The sequence below is a fragment of the Rattus norvegicus genome, chromosome 9 (genome assembly GCF_036323735.1).
Source record: "Rattus norvegicus strain BN/NHsdMcwi chromosome 9, GRCr8, whole genome shotgun sequence".
In the NCBI taxonomy this organism is placed as follows: Eukaryota; Metazoa; Chordata; class Mammalia; order Rodentia; family Muridae; genus Rattus; species Rattus norvegicus.
This window is the reverse complement of record NC_086027.1, coordinates 15,318,756-15,324,334: the sequence shown is the minus strand read 5'-3', so window position 1 is coordinate 15,324,334 and position 5,579 is coordinate 15,318,756. Positions and strand designations below refer to the sequence as shown.

Sequence of the window (5,579 nt, the reverse complement as noted above, 5' to 3'; positions counted from 1 at the left end):
TCCTTCCTCCTGTTCCTCCCATTTTTTCTGCGTTAAGCCCTCTAAAATTTATGATCTCATCTTAATGAAAATCACAACTGGTCATGATAAATTTTTTAAAGTGTATGTTTTAAAGAAAACTTGTATGGCTTCTTTAAAGGAAGTGACTAAAGAGAGTGGATTGTTTGTATATGACAAAGCAGGGTGCCTATAACCACAATGTAGCATTATTTTTTTATACACCTCTGTGTTGTACGTATATATAAATATTTAAATACAACTTTTTGACTGTGATCATTGTTGCTTGTATGTATGTGAATTCAGTGCTGACCATTAGGTGTTGTATACTCAATTACGAGGCTTATTCTTAGGAAAAACTACTTTTCCCACTTTCAGCAGTCTTTGTCTAGAGATGGGACCCTGTGAGACTACCCCTTTCACATTAGCATGTCTATTAGTATTGTATTTGTTTAAACCATGTTTGTCAGCCATACTGTTGAGAACATCACAAATGTAGCTTCCTTGTCTTTCTAGGAGAATCTAATATAAGATTTCCTTCTTTCCTGGCTCTTACACTCTTTTTATTTTTTTGTCTTCAGTATTCCCAAAGCCCTAGATGTAGGAATTGTGTTACAAATGTGTCCTGGTGTTGCACTTCCCACAATACATTGTCCATACATAATTCATAACTGTATTCTTTTTTTTCTCTATTTTTTTTTTCGGAACTGGGGATCGAACCCAGGGCCTTGTGCTTGCTAGGCAAGTGCTCTACCACTGAGCCAAATCCCCAACCCCCATAACTGTATTCTTAATAATTGTCTTTATACATACAGACAAGTGCATCTCTCACGCCCTGTAAAAGTCACTTCTTAAGTTTAGAAATTTAGTCCATTTTAGAAAAGCAAACTGTTCAAAACAAATATTTTAAAAAAGTCGAGTATCACTAAAAGCATGCATAAAGCTTTCATTGACAGAATTGTGTAAAGACGGAGAAAGTGTTCATTGATGAAGGGAACAGAGGGCATGCAGAAAAAAATGAATTTTTTGAGTCAGCTCTCATAAGTTTTCATGATCCAAGGAAGCTAAAAATTTCCTATTACTAATTCCCAGCAGCCACCTGCCAAGGTCCATAGGAGTATTAGCCTAAATGTTCCAGGGTATCTGTAAGTCAAAACTAATCTGAAGTTGTAATGTTCCAAGCAGACGAAAACAACACATGCTGTGATGTCTTAGTAACACAAGTCACAAGCTCCTTTGGAGGAAAACAGGCCTGATGTGTGATTCAGCACATCAATATTTTATTTTGCATTCATCAATCATTCACCACCTACTGGCAGGGAGTACCTTCCAGGGAGTGTCTCCAGATCTCTTTCTAAATCCCAGACTGTGAATATTTCAAGTATTGGGGATGAAGAAGCCACACAGGCATGTTAGTCTTGTCTATCTAGCCTGGAAATGTGATGCTCTATTATAGGATGAAAGGGGAACAAATGACAGAGAAATCCGGACACACTTGCTTTTCCTGGAGTCTCTGAACCAAAACAATATGCCACCAGAGAAATGAAGTGATTAATCTCAATTGTCAACTTGTTAAGATCCAGAGTCACCTGAGAGATGGGCCTTTAAGCATACCTGTGATAGAGTTTCTTAATTAAGTTAATTAAGATTGGAAGAACTGCTCATTAGCTAGGGGTGTTCCCAGAGATATATGTGAGTTGAGAACTAACCTATGTATCTACTTCCTGTTGATGGACATGATGGGTGCAGCTACTTCACTGATAGGCAGTTCCTAGCAGCATGAGCTGAAAGAATCTCCTCCCTTCTTGTGTTGTTTTTGTCAGAGTATTTCAACACAATAGGAAAGTAAATTACTTATGCATGTTTCATTTTGGCTGATTTCTCACCCCTTGCCTACTCTCCCCTCTTTTCTCTATCCCTTTTGCCTGCCCCTGAATACTCTATCCCTACTTTCCCTGCCCCTTCTTTCCTCATGGTACTCTTTGGTCTCCAGCATTCCCCCCTTCTAGTTTCTATTGTCTTCTGCATCATCCATTTCATCAGTTTTTCTGAAAAATTCATAAATCTTTATTTTTTCTTTACTGCAAATTAAGTTCCACTGTATACATGTCTAATTTTTACTATCCGTTCTTATGTTGATGGACATCTAGTCTGACTCCATTTCCTCACTATTACAAATGATCTGAGAAATGAACAATGATGTGCAAATATCTCTGTGGTTAGCTATGGCATCCTTCAAGCACGTGCCAAGGAGCAGCTGCGTCATGTTTTTATTAATTGTATTCTTTTGAGATGCCTCCCTACTTGTTTCCACTTTTTTTAGCATAATTTTACTCTCACTATCATCATGTAGATCACACTTTGCCCCCATCTTTACCTCCCTACCACTATTTGTTATTTACTTTCTTTTTAAAATTATGTCTATGTGGAAGTGAGTTTGTGAACAAAAGTACAGGTATAGGTGTAGAACACAAGATGGTACAGACTTCCAGGAGCTGGAGGTACAGGCAACTGTCATGTGTCCTGGGACTGAAATTAGGTAGAGCAACAATCCCTTTTAACTTCTGAGTCACCTTTTTAGCCATATCCTTTTCTTTCTTGATAATAGCTATTCTGACAGGGGAAGCATTAAAATCTCAGATCAGTTTTAATTGCACTTTTCGGGTACCTAAAGATGTGGGGCACTTTATACTGATTTACTTTCTACTTTCACCAGCCAGATGTTTGGCAGTTTGGGGTAGGAAGTGTGTGTGTGTGTGTGTGTGTGTGTGTGTGTGTGTGTGTGTTTGTATGTGTATAGTTTTTTCTACTTCTTTACATATTCTAGACGTTAACCACTTGTCTTAAGTATACATGGCATTAACATCTCTTACACAAAGACACCTGCCACTATTGAGTATGTCCTTGTCTTTAGGTTTATGAGTCATTACTCATACAACAAAGACATTCTTAATTCTTTTTGTTCCTGAGTCTCCTTTGGCCAAATGAAACAGACACAAAACAAGAACTTCTTCTTGGTCATCATTTGTCAATGCTTATCTCTATAGAACAGGGCTTGAGACAAAGAGATCGATCAGAAAGTGTAGTCCCTGACTTAGAGGATTTAGCAAGAAGTCTAGCAAGAATGATATAAAGATAATCATTAACAGAGAAACCTTGTCTCAACTCACTCAGCAATTCATTAATACTTCCTTTGTCTCACTCTTTCACTCTCTCCTATTATTTGGAAACTGAGAAGGAAATGTTTGTCTTCTTAAAGAACAGCTGTTTCTCTTAATTTCTGAGCTACATCTCCAGCCCATGAAATGAAAGTTTTATACTTCTATATCAATATCTGGGCAGAGCAGAAAGAACTGTGTGAAATTATATATTACATTTTGCTCAGTCTTTTTCTAAAATAAACTTCGTTACCTCATTTTATTTATAAAAAGAATCTGGATACATTTGTACTTTTCCTATACTGTATGACATGTCTTCAAATTATGCTTCCAATCTATTGAGTTTTATATTTAGTCAGCATTTGACTCACCTGAGTTTAATCTTCTTATATCATATAATGGATATTCTTTTGTTTGGTTCATTTATTTATTATTTGGTTATGCTTGAACTATTTCATCATAAATTATCCATCGTCATCAGTACAAATCACAGTATTCCTATTTCCTTGAGAATTTGATAAATATTTACAATAAAATATAATCACAGGCCATCCCTATTTTCCCAGTCCAATTCCCCTATTTCTGTCCAAAATTCATTCCTAAATTCATAATTTCTTCATTTATTCATAATCTACTAAATCCCATTAATCCTGCCTATATATGTCTGTATATGTGTCCATCCACTGAGGGATATGGAACCCACCAGTGGCCAAACATTCCATGAAGAATGATTTTTATTTGCCAACGGAAAATTGTTGTTCAGTTAGAGGTGAGGCATGGAGAGTGTCTCACCTACCTAAAAGGACATTTTGGTTGACTTGATTTTGTACAGGTATTGTACAGTAAAACACAAATGATATGAATTTGTGTGTTCAACAAACATGGTATGCTAATAAGGTACAATTTACAGCATAGCTTCTTATTCTCCTTCTCTTCCAATTCCTCTAACACTACTACAACCATTACATATCCTCCGCTAAGTCCTCACCTTCTCCAACAAGCCCACACCTTCTTTAACAGGCCACATTTACTCCAACAAGACCATGCCTTCTCCAACAAGACCATACTTCTAAGTCCATACATCCTTTATCAAGACCACATGTTCTACATGCCCATTCCTCTCCTAGCCAGGCCAGAGCTTTTCCAGCATTGTAGCAACCCTTCCCAAAAGACCTTCTCCAACAAGATCCCACCTCTTTAAAAAGGCCATACTTCCTTCAAAATACACCACACTTTCCCCCACAAAGTCACAATCTTCCAATAAGGTCAAGCCTCCTCTAAGAAGGCCATATATTATTTAACAAGGCCTCTTAATCCTTCACAAAGTGTTATAAAACCTGGGGACCAAGTATTTAATCTTGTTAGCCTACAAGGCCTATTCTCACTTAAATCACCCAAACTGATCCTAACCTGCTGGAATTAAGTGTATAATTAAGTGTTTTGTTTTGTTTATGTGTCTGTGTGTATGTGTATGTGTATGTGTGGATGAAGGGGCACCTACCTGTACACCTGTGTGGAAGCAAGAAGAAGGTATCATGTGTCTTCCTTATCATTCCCTACATACCCTCCCACACCGACACACACCCACACATACCAACACACCCACCACCCCCCCACACATGAGTGGGTGTTTGTATGTGGGTGTATAATTTTTTGAGTCAGATCCTTTCTCTGAGCACTGGGTTGTGTTTCCTCACCAAACCTTGTTAATTCTCCTGCCTCCATTTCCTCTCAGAGCTGAGGTTTCAGGCAAACACAGAGTGCCCTACATGTTATTTTGGTGCTGAGATCCAACCTCTCGTCCTCATGATTGTTCCGCAATGTCTTTTAATTGTTGAACCATCTCTTGAGACCTGAATTGGCTTTTGCACAGGATGTGTGGCATGAATCAACTTTTTTGTCTTCCACACATGGATATCCAGACTTTTAGGACTAGAAATTATATGGATGGAACTATGTGGGTTTGCTCATCAGTCCTGTATTCCATTCCACCTTGTCTGTTTGTTGATATGTTCATTGTATTATTATTCTTATATTTCTGTGGTTCTCCTCATGTTTCTCTCTATCCTTCCTCTCCTTTCTACCTTAAGCTTTTCCCATACACTTCAGGTTAAGATTTCAGTCTTTAAAGGCAAGTGCCTAAACTCCCATACCAGGAATTCTCCAAAATTGTCACACAAAGGCTGCTGACTTAAAGGATTCCAAATAACACTAAAACTCTGTTGGCTTTCCAGGAAACCTCAAACTCAGACTCTGCTTAGCCTCCTGGCTTGTTCCAAAGCTTTTTGTAGGGCTTAATCCTCTGTGTAACATGGTGTTAAACAGAAGCCAAGAAAAAAAAAAGAGAAAGGAGAAAGGAAACAGTAAAAGCTACCCAAGAAGCATAACAATACCAAGAAAAGGGACACAAGAAAGTCCTTTTCC

At 37.9% G+C, this 5,579-nt stretch overlaps 1 non-coding gene across 1 annotated transcript; it reads right to left on the bottom strand.

The window, feature by feature from the left end:
* Window positions 1-696: 696 nt before the first annotated feature.
* Trnaa-agc (transfer RNA alanine (anticodon AGC)) lies at window positions 697-770 on the bottom strand. The gene has a single exon. It is a non-coding gene; the product is annotated as a tRNA-Ala (tRNA).
* Between the last annotated feature and the right edge of the window lie 4,809 nt (window positions 771-5,579).